At 44.3% G+C, this 17,626-nt stretch overlaps 1 long non-coding RNA gene and 1 other non-coding gene across 2 annotated transcripts in view; both read right to left on the reverse strand.

The window, feature by feature from the left end:
- The window catches only part of LOC130285478 (uncharacterized), a 110,867-nt gene that overhangs the window by 9,124 nt on the left and 84,117 nt on the right, over positions 1–17,626 (reverse strand). The window lies entirely within an intron of this gene.
- Positions 2,610–2,797, reverse strand: LOC130290062 (U2 spliceosomal RNA). The gene has a single exon (XR_008847501.1). It is a non-coding gene; the product is annotated as a U2 spliceosomal RNA (small nuclear RNA).

Here is a 17,626-nt window from a genome sequence, read left to right on the forward strand (position 1 = left end):
AAATATCATACGTACCTCTCCCTGATCCAGCATTGTGATTGCTTACTGCCACAGGGTTTTACTGGGCAAGAAGCAGCCGAAGAGGGAAAGTTAGGCAATTTGCGTAAGTCCTTTGACTATACTTCTCCAGAGCTGTGCCATTTGTTTAACTCCCATTATAGTCAGTGGCAGCAATGCAAATTGTATAACTTCCCCTCTTTGGCTGCTTCTAGCTTTTCTGATCCCTTCCTGTGACCACAGACAGACATAAAAGCTGGACATAAAACTGAAAGATTGACAGAATACAGTAAGCCAGTACTGATCCAGTGCTGACTTACTGTGGTGCACAGCCAAGATTCCCTGGGACAGGCTCAGAGTGCCTAACATGGTAGTCTAACACTAAACCAGGGATGAATAAATCATTCATGGCTTACTGTTCTTTATTCTCTTTCCATGGTAACTTATGAAATTAGCATAAGATGCCATGGAAATTGTGCAAGGGAGCAGAAACACAAAAACTAGTATTTACACCAATTATGAAGTTGTTGCTGGCTATATCTGTACCAATGATCACAGCCACTAAAACATTTTACATCTGCTTCCAGTCACAGCCTGCCTTGGGTTTATTGTCTAGAGATTGCCATAAATAGTTATATAAGCAACTGAAATAAGAACAATTGCTATTTATGTAATTCTCTACTATAACCTTCCAAGTTACTCAAATTTGTAGCTTAGGAATTTGGAAAAAAAATCTAATGAAAAAATATTAGATATTAGCTTTACTTTCTCCTTTATTCCTCGTGGTAAGAAGAATGGGGATCGTTCCAAGCTGGTCATTCTTGTTAATTTTACTTCTGCCTGACAATTTTAGAACACAGTCTGTTTGGATGGTGAGAAGCCTGTGGATATGTGATCTCATTCTGAACAGATGTAGTGGAGTGTGGAGTCTCCAAGGGGGAGTGAGGCTATCATCCGAAAAACTTGCACTATACGAAATCTCACTGTGGACTGAAATCTGGAACTTGCAGATTATGTGTTATAAATCTATAGAGATCTGCAGATGTCTTCACACCAACCACAAATTGATACAGTAAAAAAACTTTAGTTTTTTATTTCAGACCATTTAATCATAAAGATTTTTCACTTATTGCAATTTTGATATCTTGGGTTTTGCAAATAAAAAAAAAGGGGATAACCTACCCCTACCCCTTAATTCCCTGGTTGAACTTGATGGACATATGTCTTTTTTCGACCGTACTAACTATGTAACTATGTAACTATGACTATGACCATTGAAAAGTCTAATAGCATTAAACTATCCAGTGACAGTGGCTGATGAAGAGGACTATGTACGGACAATTAGGCAACTTTATTATTATTCATGTTCTTGTTTGAGAATACTAAAATACAAGCTGGTGTATGATTAGACTGAATTTTGAATGTGCTAGACAGAAGCTCATAAATGTGGCGCAATGGTTCATATGTCAACATGTGCCAAGGCAGTCTTTTCTGTACAGTTATACCGAAATTCCAGAATCAACAGGAGTCACACAGATAGCTACAGATGCAGCAGAGGTAACAGTCAGAGTCATAGCACATTAAAGAAGATGTCTGGCAAAAAGAAACAACGAGTGTATGGTGTCAAAAAGAATAAGGCAACTAGTATAATGCAATTAGCCATAGTTCAGAGATCTTCCGTATTAACTGTGCTTTCTCCCTTGTAAGCCGTGATGTTAATCCACAGGCTCTGAATGAGGAGGACTATCATCCCTCTTCCTCCTCCCCTGCTGTCATCACAGGAAAACCACCAGTGATGGTATTGCTGCTCATTAGATTTATGACTTATTAGATAAGACAGCAGGAAACTTGTTCTCAGTCACAGCAATTTCTGTCAGAACTGGCCCACTGCTGCCTTTTTTTTTTTAATTTAAAGCCGAGGAACGTGCTCTCAATTCACCCAAAGTGAAAGAAAAAGTGCAAACGTGTTACACTAAAAAAACGTGCACAAAGGATGCGGTCTATCGCAAGCCCTTCTCTGATAGGAGAGAGGCCCCCCAAAAAACCTTACCCTTCGCCTCCGGACCAAAAGGTACCTGCGAGGTTCCAGGTTCGATGTCCCTTTTCGCCGAAGCTACTAGGGGACCACAAATGCTCCCGGCATCCCCCTTGGCGTTAGCCAAGGTATCTGCCCGCAGAGCCGATAACGGTAGGTACCCTGCCAAAGCAGGAGTACCCGGGCTGTTTGCAGGGAGGTGCGGAACCTAATGGCCACACACACCTCCCCTAGACCGCCAGGAGGGACACCCAAAAGGGCTACCGCATCCTGACAAATCCTGTGAACACACAACACGCAAAAAATGACACAGTGAGACAAAAATAAATAAATAAGTGAATGTGTGCAGATATACTGCCCGGACATCCGGCCGGATCTATAAAAATTTCTCTGATCCTAGCCAGAAGGCCGGGAATCAAGAGGTGAGTGCCACAAGGTGAAGAGATTATGGTGCCCGTGCTTCAACTCAGTGAGTCCATCCTCCCAGTGAGTTTCGGCACCTCTGGGTCACCACTCCCCGAGGCACAAAAATACTTCGGCTCTAGACCCTCTCAGCCTCATGGCGAGACCCGGAGGGAACAGGTCACATCGGGGCAGCCGTCGAGCTGATTCCTCAGAACCAGCCCCGGAAAGCCCCGGTACACCTGCATCCTCCATGCAGCACCCATCCCCACCAGCCCCATACCAGCGTCACAGTACACCGGCATGAAAAACTGATAAGAACAGATACTACACTTGATCTTAGCCAAAAGGCCGAGAAGCCCACTGCTGCCTTACCTAATGAGTCATGAATATAGTGAGAAGTAATACCAGAGGGGTAGAAGCTTTCTACATTCAGAGCCTGAGTCATGAAGTCAAAGCTTATATGGGAGAAAGCACAGCTGATATGGAAGATCTCTGCACTATGGCTAAATACATTATATTAGTAAGTTGCTTTATTATACTTTTTGACACAATACACACATTATTTATTTTGCCAGTAAAACACTTTAACTAGATGTGTTCATCCAGCAGTTATGACCGTTAACTCTGCTGCATCTGTATCTGCATAGATTTGCATAAGAATAACAGATGTAAATTTAACTAGATGCATTAAGCCACCAAGTCTGGCTGTTAACCCTGCTACTATATATCTGTAATTAGTTAGGCCAGGAAATCAGAATAAACCATTAATATCAAATTGGTCCTTGTAGTTTCATCAAGCAATGTGTCCCATTTATTGCTTGCTTGGCACAAGTCAATATAAAAGTGGCGGCCATATCTGGTATTTAAAAATCTAGTCTCTTAGTGCCCCTGAGTTATAATACCAGTCAGAGGCATCGCTAGGGGTAGGTACGTGAGCTGAAGCCCCAGGTCTGGCACAGACCAGAATACTCTCCCCAGATCCCCAGGTGAGAGAGTGCTGCCTTCAGCTGCATGAGCACACAGGCTTACTGGTGAAAGCTGCCTGTCAGTGTAAACCACATGATCTGCGGCTTATACTGCTAGAAGACTGTGACCTTCACCCCCATGCAGGGCAGGTGCAATGACGCCGCTCATTAATGCCTGCACTGTGCAGATAGATGGACGTTTTTTTTCCAACCTGGTGCAAAGGAGGGGGAAAGGGGTTCATATCTACATATCAACCTGGCTACCTACAGTAAACCAATGAAAAGCAGCACTCCCAATTGTGGTGACAAAAGTGTTGTGGTCTTTATCCACATACTGCGCAAAGGTGGTGTTTGGGGTGGCCCACCCAGCCATTACATGGCTACCTAAGTACCTCGCTGGCTTCCTACATACCTGAACACCTAACTACCTACCTAGCTACCTACATACCTACACACGTGATGAAGGAGCAGCACAACCAGTTGGTTTATGGATAGTGGTTGGTGCTTGAGAAAGATGGGGAGAGGCCATTGAAACGTTGTATCCTGAAACATGTGTAAATAAAGTGCATTTTTTTTCACCATTTGTGGAGTGCTGTGGAGCTTCTGTACTTGTACCTACATACCTGACTATCTACCCAACCACCTATATAACCTGTTCCTTGAGGTGCAAACAAATGGGAAGAGGATAAAAAGGGGAAATCATAATAATAAATTCTGGCTCCAGAAAGTTAAACAGATTTGTAAATTACTTCTATTAAAAAATCTTAATCCTTTCAGTACTTATGAGCTTCTGAAGTTAAGGTTGTTCTTTTCTGCCTAAATCCTCTCTGATGACACGTGTCTCGGGAACCGCCCAGATTAGAAGCAAATCTCCATAGCAAACTTCTTCTAAACTGGGCGGTTCCCGAGACATGTGTCATCAGAGAGCACTTAGACAGAAAAGAACAACCTTAACTTCAGAGGCTCATAAGTGCTGAAAGGATTAAGATTTTTTAATAGAAGTAATTTACAAATCTGTTTAACTTTCTGCAGCCAGTTGATATATATATATATATATATATATATATATATATATATATATAAAGTTTTTTCCTGGATAACCCCTTAAAATTGACCAATACAATTTTAAAATATTGCTTGCAAAGGAGGAAAAAGCCTTTAAAAAGAGATATCCAGTGGTGAAAAACGTATCCCCTATCCTAAGGATAGGGGATAAGTTTCAGATCGAGGGGGGTCCGACCACTGGGCCCCCCCCCCCTTGCGATCTGCTGTACGGCCGCGGCAGCCCACGGGAAGGGGGCGTGTTGACCACCGCACAAAGCGGTGACTGACACGCCCCCTCAATGTAACTCTATGACAGAGCAGGATCGCTGCCTTCGGCAATCTCCTGCTCTGCCATAGCGATGTATTGAGGGTCGTGTTGGCTGCTGCTTCGTGCGGTGGTCAACATGCACTAGCTGGCCAGTAAGCCTGGCCCCCGTACAGAGAGATCGCGGGGGGCCCCAGCGGTCGGACCCCCCGCAATCTCAAACTTATCCCCTATACTTAGGATAGGGGATAAGTTTTTCACCACTGGACTACCCCTTTAAATCTAAAATATTACCACTTATTATACTCATGACTATGTCTCATTTATGAAAGTGGAAGGAAAGAACAATATTGAGCTCTACCCCGGCTTTGTCCATAAAAACAACCTATAAAGCTTCCTCCATATTCTGGGTAGATTATCGGACATATTCTGCGAGTATTTAAGACAGTTTCAGCTTCCTACAATGTATGGTCTCTGTCCTGACCTGCGGTTACTTGTCCTACATCCTTTATAATGAAGAGATTACAGGGACATATTCTACAAGCCTTTAAGATGGTATCAGTTCCTAACATTGTACAATCTGCTTTTCCACTTTGTCCCGCTGTCTAGTATTCCGGTTTCCTCTCTTATAAAGACTATGGGTCAGCACATCCTGATTTTTCCATTTCTTAGAAGCAGCCTGATGTGCCCGGAGCTTTGCTGAAGACGTCTTATTATCTGTGCATCCCATATATCATAATCCCTTACTGAATACCTGCTGTCCTACAGGGGAGAGAGACCACACCATCATAAGCAGCCTCCGTCTTCTGCGTATAGCATTCAATGCTGCACAATGTGTTTTGCAGCAATATAGATAGAGCATAGCTATGAGTTTAGTCAGCATCGGTTTATAACTTCTCTTTATGTTTTTTATCATGAAGATCTTGTTTTGTTTTTCTACGCTTCTCCCCAACACCAGTGCATTGCTGTATAAGCTTAGACCTGGCTAGGAAAAATATATAAAATCAGCACCAAAACCCCACTTACCATGTGTCACTTATAATTCAGCCATTTTTTTACATCTTGCAGAGCTTTCCTATAGCAACAAGTAGAAAAGGACTTCAGAGAAAGGAAGGATCACCCGGTGCTGATCAGAACAGGAAGAGCGGAACCACGGGAGCTTCAGGTAAGTAACTTTATTGTTCCAACATGCAACCCGTTTCGCTGCGCATGCGCAGCGAAACGTGTTGCGTGTTGGAACAATAAAGTTACTTACCTGAAGCTTCCGTGATTCCGCTTTTCTTATTCCGATCAGTGCCGGATGATCCTGCCTCTCTCTGAAGTCCTTTTCTACTTGCATCTATATCTCGACAGGATGGCTGTGGACGGCACCTATTGTACATGCGCTCCCCATTGTTGTGTATGTAACACAACCAACTTTGGTAAAAGGGGTGTCTTTCTTCTCCCCCTCCTTCTTGTGGGATTACCTGGATTAATTCACATGAGAGCACCTTCTCCCTTTTCTTTTTCCTATAGCAACGTCCTTTAACTTACACCTTAGGTCAGGTGGACCTTAGTTTAAGGGCACGTTCCCACTTGGCGTATACACAGCGTATTTCACGCTGTGCAAAATCCGCAGCAGCAGCAGGAAATATGCTGCGTCTCCCTCGCTCACCATACACACTAGGCTTTCCGGCGGCAGCCCTATGTGTGCAGTGAATTTTGGAGGCGGGGCCGTGTGCCAGTGTGACTGTGATGCGTGGCTCCGCCTCCAAAACTCACTGCACACATAGAGCTGCCGCCAGAAAGCCTTGTGTGTATGGTGAGAAAGGGATACGCAGCGTAAGTGAAAGTGAATGCCGTGTCTAAAGTGAAAGTGAAACCATGCTGGTTAGTTTAGGGAGCTGTTCGGGATCTCCGCGGCGAAATTGCGGCATCCCGAGCAGCTTACATGACAGCCGGAGGATCCCTACCTGCCTCCTCGCTGTCTGATCGCCGAATGACTGCTCAGTGCCTAAGATCCAGGCATGAGCAGCCAAGCGGCAGAATCATCGATCACTGGTTTCTTATGAGAAACCACTGATCAATGTAAAAGATCAGTGTGTGCAGTGTTATAGGTCCATATGGGAGCTATAACACTGCAAAAAAAAGTGAAAAAAAGTGAATAAAGATCATTTAACACCTCCCCTAATAAAAGTTTTAATCACCCCCCTTTTCCCATAAAAAAAACAGTGTAAATAAAAATAAACATATGTGGTATCGCCGCGTGCCGAAATGTCCAAATTCTGAAAATATATCACTAATTAAACCACACGGTCAATGGCGTACGCGCAAAAAAATGCCAAAGTCCAAAATAGTGCATTTTTGGTCACATTTTATATCATGAAAAAAATATCAATTAGTCCTATAAATGCAAAAATGATACCGCTAAAAACTTCAGATCACGGCGCAAAAAATGAGCCCTCATACCGCCCCATACGCGGAAAAATAAAAAAGTTATAGGGGTCAGAAGATGACAATTTTAAACGTATAAATTTTCCTGCATGTAGTTATGATTATTTCCAGAAGTATGACAAAATCAAACCTATATCAGTAGGGTAGCATTTTAATCATATGGACCTACAGAATAAAGGGAAGGTGTAATTTTTACCGAAAAATGTACTATGTAGAAACGGAAGCCCCCAAAAGTTACAAAATGGCGTTTTTTTTTTTTTTCAATTTTGTCTCACTACAATTTTTTTTTTTCATTTCGCCGTAGATTTTTGGGTAAAATGACTAATTTCATTGCAAAGTAGAATTGGTGGTGTAAAAAATAAGCCATCATATGGATTTTTAGGTGAAAATTGAAAGAATTATGATTTTTTAAAGATAAGGAGGAAAAAACGAAAATGCAAAAACGGAAAAACCCCGAGTACTTAAGGGGTTAATAGAAGTGATTTACAAATCTGTTTAACTTTCTGGAGCCAGTTGATATTGTGGTAGCCCTTGGGGGGTGTATGGTAGTTGGGGTGTTGTTTAGGTAGATGAGGGGTTAAGGTTTACTGAAAGGCTTTTGGTACATCCAATGCACAATAACAGTCTCATGCAAACAGTCTCTATATAGTTCAGTGAGTGACAGTTGTTGCGGACCTTGAATCGTAACACTAGTCTCTGAATTTAGGGTAATTTGCGAAGATCCGTCCGGATTTAGGGGATAGATAAGGTCCGGTGATCTTGCAGAGTGCTTAGGGATTGATACACTCACGATTCTGAATAGATCAGCCGTTGCCGCAAGGCTCGAGCCTAACTCACTGCGGAAGATAGCTGCACAGATCCTGCTCGTTTGACAGCCCGGGAACAAGAGAGAGAAATCATGGCCGCCGCCCCCCTTATAAGGGCAGGGGCGGGGTTGTTTCTATTGGTCCGAATATCTGTCACTCATGTCACAAAGCATGGTGGGTGAAATACGTCACAGGTACCTTCAAAGGTCCTTAAACAAAAACCATAGAGTTTACCTGATCACGTGACCCGCAGGTCCTGCTACGCTCCGGACAGGTAATTAACTATTTCTATACATTTATACAATTTTTTACACATAAATCCTAAATAATTACTAGATAACTAATACCTAGATGAGAGGTGACTGGGGGTGGACTAGACAATAAGGTCCCGACGTCCTAGGGACTCCTGCTATGGGGACCTATATACACAGGTACCGGATAGGATGTGATACCGGGACACCACAATATATATAAAAAAGTTTTTTCCTGGATAACCCCTTTAACTATAACATGTTACAGCTGCATTAAACGAAGGTCTACATTGTCTCCTATTACCATCACTTAGCTTTCTGCAGAGGTAATGAGGATGGTCCATCACAATCAATTGGTACCCACATGACCATTAAAAGAAAAGCAAAAGGAGACAAATTGACATAGTGCTTTCCAAGTACCAATGGCACTTACTGTAGTACTGATTAGTGATGAGCAGCAGGGGCCATATTCAAATTTGCTATATTTCACGAATATATTGACCATTATTCACCCTTTGTTCACGAAATTCGCATATTGGCTATGTTTGTTCACTTTTTTTCCAATCTGAAAATTCACATGGAAAATTTGCATAAAAATTAGCATGTGAAAAAAAAAAATATGAATATTTGTCATTACGAATATATAGTGAATTCAGGTAGAAAACAGACATGGTGCACCTCTACAATCTTGCACAATGATCTGATTGCTTCTCAGCATAATTTCAAAAACTAACAGGTTGTTAGTATATATGTTTTGATCAAAAAGTACAAAGCCCACTCGCCACGTCAAGGCCACCTATTTAGAGTGGGTCCCTAACGTCCCTAGCATAAAATGGCGTAGCACTGGGCGGCGACCACCACCGCCGCGACACCAGTGCCCACAGGGGGAACGACCCACTGGCAGAGCGGCCCCAATGGCACTCAAACAAGTCCATGGGTTGCCCCTCCCCGCAGACACGGTGCCACGGCAGCAACGGACGCCGCACAGCACCACACCAGTGTGAACAGGATGTTACAGCTCACTTACCATGCTCTCCCAGTCAGACTGGGAGGCTGCCAGGAAAGAAAAGGCCCATGTGTAGCTAACTACTACTTATATAGGGTTGGGCTGAGGGGGTGGGGAAGAGTGCAGACAACATGTTCAAACAAAAACAAAAAAAGAGGGGATAGAAAACACAATGTGAATTCAGGTAGAAAACAGACATGGTGCACATCCTGTTCACACTGGTGTGGTGAAGTGCGGCGTCCGTTGCTGCCGTGGCGCCGTGTCTGCGGGGAGGTGCGACTGGTTTGAGTGGCGTTGGGGCCGCTCTGCCAGTGGGTCGTTCCCCCTGTGGGCACTGGTGTCGCGGCGGTGGTGGTCGCCACCCAGTGCTATGCCATTTTATGCTAGGGACGTTAGGGACCCACTCTGAATAGGTGGCCTTGACGTGGCGAGTGGGCTTATACTTTTTGATCAAAACGTATATACTAACAACCTGTTCGTTTTTGATATTATGCTGAGAATCAATTGGATCATTGTTCAAGATTGTAGATGTGAACCATGTCTGTTTTCTACTTGAGTACACATTACGAATATATAGCACTTTATTCTAAATATTGGTGAAATCGCAAAGGGCCGATATTCGTGATAAAAATTTGCATTACGAATATTTGTGCTCAACACTAGTACTGACAACTAGAAAGGGACATAGTGGTCTGACTCTTACTGATCTAACTTGCGTTGCTTATGCCATCCGTATGTCACATTTTACTTTCCTGATATTCCGCACAACATCCTGCAGGAAATGAAGGCATCTATATTGAGATGACTTATCTGTTCTCTACATTTTACCTACAGTATCTTTAGAAAAACCAAGTGTCTTTCCAAGCACTAAAAACAAATCAAACACAGATGTATATAGGAACATGCGAAGAGCGGTGTCAATACACTGGATAGGATTTGTCAGGATTCAGATGCTGTATCTCCAGGTACATCTGTGTGAATGATGGAACGTCAACAGCCGTAAATATTTACTCATCTTACAATCCGGGAACATCTGTGTTTTCCACAGATAATTAGATTTTATGTAATATCCTGATATGTTTTATGTGATAGGATGACAGCGCGTCACTGAGAAGGTGCACACAGTTGAGATTAATTCCATATTAATGCTGATGACTTCTGCCTATTACCATAGTTAAAGGGGTACTCCCCTGGAAAACATTTTTTTTTTAAATCAACTGGTTCCAGAAAGTTAAACAGATTAATAAATTAACCAACTTCAAAGGATATGAAGAAAGAACGGAGCACATACCATGTTGAAGATCCCTTCGTTTCTTTATTGCTTCAATTTGGGGTGTGTCGGTAGAGGGGTGGGGAGGATGGACGGGTACTTCGGGGGAACCTCAGGCTTTATTAGTATTAGATTAGTAAATTACTTCTATTAAAAAATCTCAATCTTTCCTGTACTTATCAGCTGCTATATGCTCCAGAGGAAGTTCTTTTCTTTTTGAATTTTCTTTCTAGTCTGACCACAGTTCTCTCTGCTGACACATCTGTCCATTCTAGGACATGAGTCCACATTCTGGGATAGCAAGTAAAGACACACAGAACTTCTTGTAAAAAAGGATCTCCTACCCAAAATTAAAAGGAAGATGGCAAAGAAAACTGGTAGATGTAACACTGGCAGGGCACTTAGTGTTCTACTCATCCTGACTGGATTACTTATTTTGGATGTGCTTATATCTGTATTCTTTCCTTCTGCTTCTCTTAGCTCTGCCCATAGGTTGTGTATGTTCTCCTTTCCTTCCACTTAAAGCCCAGTGTACATACCCAAACACTTTGCCATCTTAAACCCATCCTTGCCTCCTGTTATATACTCAAGGTTCTGTTTTTCACCTGTCACCCCGTGCTGCCCATCTCTGGCTTGTCTACTTGTCCTCTGACCATGCAAGATCTCAGCCAACCAAAACCTTGGCCTATATGAAGACTTTCTTCTACCACAGTGGTCTCAAGCTGTGGCCCTCCACATGTTGCAAATCTTCAACTCCCAGCATGCCCGGACAGCCAACGGCTGTCAGGGCATGCTGGGAATTGAAGGTTTGCAACATGTGGTGGGCCACAGTTTGAGACCACTGTTCTACCAGATGGTTGTGGTTGTGCAACATGTGGTGGGCCACAGTTTGAGACCACTGTTCTACCAGATGGTTGTGGTTGTGCAACATGTGGTGGGCCACAGTTTGAGACCACTGTTCTACCAGATGGTTGTGGTTGTGCAACATGTGGTGGGCCACAGTTTGAGACCACTGTTCTACCAGATGGGTGTGGTTGTGCTTTGCACCAGTGTCTCTTGTCTTCATCCACCACCTACACTTTGACCACTCCTAGAAGTAGGGTCCTGGAGGTCTCCTGCAGCGAAGGTTAGATCCCTGTATAGACATTAAAGGGTACTCCAGCGGGGGAAAAAAAAATGTTTAAGGGTGCGTTCCCACCTGGCATATACGCAGCGTATTTCACGCTGCACAAAATTTGCGGCAGCAGCAGGAAATACACTGCATATTCCTCGCTCACTATACACACAAGGCTTTCCGGCGGCAGCCTTATGTGTGCAGTGAGTTTTGGAGGCAGAGCCGCGCGTCACAGTCACTCCGGGACATGGCCCCGCCTCTAAAACTCACTACACGCATAGGGCTGCCGCCGGAAAACCCTGTGTGTATAGTGAGCGAGGGATATGCAGCGTATTGCCTGCTGCTGTCGCAAATTTTGTGCAGCGTGAAATACTCTACGTATACGCCAGGTGGGAACGCCCTAAATCAACTGGTACCAGAAAGTTAAACAGATTTGTAAATTACTTCTATTTAAAAATCTTAATCCTTCCAGTAGTTGTCAGATGCTGTATGCTCCACAGGAAGTTTTTTTTTTGTCTGACTACAGTGCTCTCTGCTGACACCTCTGTCCATGTCAGGAACTCTCTGGACAGTTCCTGACATGGACAGAGGTGTCAGCAGAGAGCACTGTGGTTAGACAGGAAAGAAATTAACCTTTTCAGGACGTAGGGCGTATGCATACGCCCTGCATCCCGAGTCCTTAAGGACGTAGGGCGTATGCATACGCCCATGGGAATTCCAGTCCCTGCCGCTAGCCGGTTGGGGACGGACCAGGATGCCTGCTGAAATCATTCAGCAGGCATCCCGGCACATCATCTAGGGGGGTCCTGAGACCCCCCCTTGTCGCCGCTCGCAGAAAATCGCATGTCAATTCAGACATGCGATTTTCTGTTATTTCGGGCTGATCAGGTCTCTGGTGACCCTATCGCCTGGAAAATAGGGATGATCGGAGCTGTCAGTGACAGCCCCGATCATCCTGAGGGATAGGAGTGAGATTGCAGTGCTGCGATGTCCTCCTATCTCCTGCCATTAATCAGAAATTAATTCTGACCAATGGCAGTGCACGACAGGGGGTTGCCATGGAAACCCCCCACTCTGCCCACCCCTGGAAGTCGGGCAGAACGGGGGAGAAGATGGCGGCCTGTACCTGAAGAGAAGATGCCGTGGGGGCTGTCGATCATCGGTGAAGACTGCGGAGATCAGCGGTGCAGGGAGGGAAGCAACGGTTGGGGGGGGGGAAGGAAGGGGGCAGTAAAGCGATCTTTACTGCTGCCCTTCTAGTGGTTGCCAAATGGCAACTTCCAGCATGCCCAGGTCCGTCACCCCCCCCCCCCCCCCCAGAGACTTGCATTGAGGGGCAGGGCGTGACGTCACACGGGGCGGAGTCGTGATGTCACGCTCGTCCGCCATTGTGGTTGGTCTCTGAAGCCTCCAGCGTTGCCGGTGTGAGGTGGAAGCCGTACAGGTGGGTGCAGCAGCAGAGATCCCGGGGGCCCCCAGCAGCGTGACCCCGGCGCTCTGACATCTTATTCCCTATCCTTTGGATAGGGGATAAGATGTCTAGGGGTGCGGAGTACCCCTTTAACACCCACAGTAGTGGCACAAAGTTAAACTGGCAAGGGGGCAGAGTGGGTCCACACCTGCTGTCCATTTCAGAAGAGAAGAATATCAGAGACAGGATGAAAGAGATAAAGAGTGGTCACATGGGGTGGGATAGAAAATAAGAGACAACTTCACCTATTCACCCTCTGTGATCTTCATACTTTTTTTGCTTGTCATTAGGAACACTGGGGGCTTTTTTTTTTTTTCTAATATTGACTATTTTTCACCAAATGATAGGAGTTCTCAGAGGTTGTGCCAAAGCTATTTTCACTTCAAAATTTACAATGGAACATACACATGAAGCACATTGATGCAGAAATGTCTATGACTGAAAATCAGTTCTATTCATCTAAAAAGAATTGTTTTGGCAGCACGCAAGTGGATTTCTACAAGCTCCATTCAGAAGTTTGGGACAGTTGCAGACATTTCTGAAAAAACAAATAAAAATAAATCTGCCACGTGTGAATTCACCCTAAAGATTATCAGTATCTAGCAGCTTTATGGGAGCTCAGGAATGAGTGTGTTCAGAAGCTCCTGGGTAGGATTTGTCTATAAATGATGTTGGATTACTGAGTTAATTAAAAAATATATATCCACAAGGGATGGATTTAAGAACATGTTACATGCTCCCTTCACTACCAAAACATATGAACAACAATATGAAGTAAAAAACTAAAACATTAAATTAAATTTTCATCACTAACCATAAACTACGGCATGTTGTCTTCTTTTAGAGCAAAATTTATATATGTTTTATGAATATGTAATAAAATTAAGATGGTACCACGGGTGTTGAAGGGAAATACCGTATCACTTTGTGACGCCAGGGCACCGTTATCCTATACATGATCTGAGGTTGGAGACAGCTTCTCCTGGGCCAGACACAGGGAACACAAAGATGTCAGGTTACGGATAACTGTCTTTACTGAGCAGGGTGCAGATGGTATTACACGTACAGTATGGTGCAGAGTGAGAGGATGCAGCGTAACCCCTTGGGAGCCCTGTTGCCTTACTGGGACTTGTGGTGCTTTTATCCAGTAAATTGATACTGACTTGAGAGAAGTAAAGATTGATCCTGGTAACTAGGGTTCTGTCAAGGTCATGTAGTTTTCTCCGCCAGGGCATGAACTTCCACCTTTTTGGTGATCATTGCAGAATGACCGGATAAGAAAATTTTCCTCTGGGCCTTCCCTTAAAGGCTTCTCCACACACAACACACCTTAACCATACTGGGGCTCAGGCTTGTCTCAACTTAACTGGGGTAACTCCTCCACACTACACTATATGGGCAAGAATTTAGGGGGTGCTGCAGATAGGCCTGAGGCAGTCCGAAGCCCCAGGAAAGCCTTTGGCACTAGGCCACCTCATTAATACCAGTATGGAGCACACATTATTGCTTTCGATAGCTTTCCATTTGAGGATGTCAATAAGTTGAGTTTGGGGTTGTTAAATACATCATCCACAGTCTTTCTAAAAAGTTAGAGACACCCCTACCCCAGTCAGTACTGCCATGAGGGCCCTTGCTTTAAACCTTATGAGCATCTAATAAATGCCCATGTTTAGAGCAACAGTTTTATGCATATGAAAAATTCAAAAATAATGCAGAGATGTCACTATGAATATTGTGATCACCTCACATTGCTAGACCTCCTTGAATCGAGGATTAAACATGCTTATTGAAATGGTTTATGTGCCAGAATGCTCACCAAGATAACTCTTCTTATTTTCACCATATTACCTAGCTGTGCAGCACAGTTGTTTTGATGCTGTCAGGGTTTGCTGCAATATATATTCTTCAGAAACAGTAGGTTTATAAAAATGTTTTCCAGTGGAGTACCCCTTTAAAGGTTGAATAACAGGTCATTTTTGGATTAATAATTTCTTTTAAGGTCTTGTTCACACAGCGGAAAAATCTATGATATATTTTATGCCATGATTTTTGTCCATGAAAAAAAAAAATTACTTTTACAGAGTGGTGGGAAGCAAAACCAAAAAAAAGGTGGGGGGGGGGGGAGTTTTCTTTATGTTTTTTTTTTTCTTCTTTTGCTGTTTTGTTCCAGCACAGCCCAAAATCATCCAGAAAGAAGAAACTGGTGTGTTGGTAAAAAAAAAAAAAAAATCCTGTTGTGAGGAACAGAGACAAGGAATCCAACAGTATTTCTCAAGCACTGTAAATATGCAAAAGATATCTAGATGCTGCACAGACTCCAACATAAACTGGATAGGGAATTTTTCAATAAGAGGCAATTATAGAGGTGTTGACTGCAAGTTTTGTAACTACATGAATCATACAAGGAACCTTCATAGAGAGCCGTCCTATCAAGCGGATGTTATCACCTATAAAACCAATTCTGTGGTGTATGTGATAACCTGCCCCTGTGGTCCCGCTTCCATCAGAAAAACCATTTACTTGACGTATAAGAAATTCAGGGATCATGATTGTTCTCTTAGCATCGGAGAAGGTTTACTGCACTCGAATAAACAATATGCACAATTGCCATAACCAGTGCAGAACCACACTGGGAGTTGTAGTTTTGCAGCAGCTGGTGGCACACTGGTTGGTAAACACTGTGATATGCATAATACTCAATCTATTTTTTCATAAGGAATCTGAATGGATCTTAAAGGGGTACTCCGGCGCTTAGACATCTTATCCCCTATCCAAAGGATAGGGCATAAGATGCCTGATCGCGGGGGTCCCGCTGCTGGGGACCCCCGTGATCTTGCACAGCGCACCACGTTTATAATCAGTCCCCGGAGCGTGTTCGGATAGCAGATAAGATGTCTAAGCGCCGGAGTACCCCTTTAACAATAGATCCGATGGTTTCATCTACCTGGGTTCGAGTACATTTTTACCTTTTTTTTTTTAAATAAGAAATTGTATATATATTGTTAAAGAATCTGCTTTGTATAATTCATTTCACGAATAATTTTTGGTATTTGTGTTTAAAATAGTGTTTGAAAATAGTACCTACCCCGAAAATAGGCCCTAGCCGGATTATCGGGTGGGCTGCAATATAAGCCCTACCCCGATAATAAGACCTAGACTAGTGGTCTCCAACCTGCGGACCTTCAGGTTTGCAACATCTGGAGGTCCGCAGGTTGAAGACCACTGACATAGACAATGCCCGGGCTGCAAATATTAAAAAGCAATCTTTAACTTACCTTTGTCCTCCGTTGCCCCGTTGCTAAGGAACCAGCCTCACTGTCCACCGCTGTTCTCGCTTCGGTCCTGGTGTTGGGTCACTGTGATGTAAGCCGGACGGCTTCTTACATGACAGTCGGCTCAGCCTATCATCGGCAGAGGCGGGACATCGCTGCGGACGGTGAAAGGCTGAAGGCTCTGAGACCTCACAACACCAGGAAGCAGCAAGAACAGCGGAGGGACCATGAGGCCGGCGCCTTAGCAACGGTGGAACAGAGGACAAAGGTAAGTTAAAGATTGCTTTTTAATATTTGCAGCCCGGGCACAGGAATAGATACAGCGCAGCGGCTGATAATTATTTGGCAGGGGGGGAGAGAAGCTGCGCTCGCGGGTGAGAAATGATCAGTACCCCGATGTGGGGATTGTGGGGTGCAGCGCTGGGCTGATAAACCAGCGGGGGTGGGGGGGGGGGTTAGGGACATTGGAGGGCATTTACACACAGCTCACGCATATCACTTGATGATAATGAGGGGGGGGGGGGGGTAAATACTGTGGAACCGCCATGTTGTTCAATGTGCATACCGTACCATAAATCAATAAACCCTACCCTGAAAATTAGCCCTAGTGTGTTTTTTGGGGCTAAAATTAATATAAGACCCGGTCCTATTTTCGAAGAAACACGGTATTTAGTATCATTAAAGGGGAACTCCAAAGGATAGGGCATAAGATTTCTGAACGGCGGAGTCCCCAGACTTCTGGCGCACGGAGCGAACTTCGCTCCATGCTGGATGACTGGCCATGTGGGGCGTCACGGTATTGCCGGAGGCTTGTGACATCATGGCCACTCCCCCTCAATGCAAGTCTATGGGAGGGAGCGTGAAGTCCCCTCCCATAGACTTGCATTTAGGGGGACGTGGCTGTGACATCATGAGCCTCCGACAATACACCCAACACTCTAAACGAATGCCAGGTGCAGCAGGGAGATCGCGGGGGTCCCAGCTGCGGGACCCCCGCAATCAGACATCTTATCCCCTATCCTTGGCAAAGCATGACCACTTGACATAGGCTGTATTGTGTCCAAATTTGGTGACTACCTTGGATTTGTTCTTCTGAATTTTGCCTTTAACCCCTTAAGGACCCAGCCCATTTATACCTTAAGGACCCGGCCATTTTTTGAACATCTGACCACTGTCACTTTCGGCATTAATAATTCTTAATGTGCGTTTACAAAGCCCCCCGTGGTGCCAGAACAGTGGACCCCCCACATGTGACCCCATTTTGGAAACTACACCCCTCACAGAATTTAATA

The sequence above is a fragment of the Hyla sarda genome, chromosome 8, assembly GCF_029499605.1.
Source record: "Hyla sarda isolate aHylSar1 chromosome 8, aHylSar1.hap1, whole genome shotgun sequence".
Classification (NCBI taxonomy): domain Eukaryota; kingdom Metazoa; phylum Chordata; class Amphibia; order Anura; family Hylidae; genus Hyla; species Hyla sarda.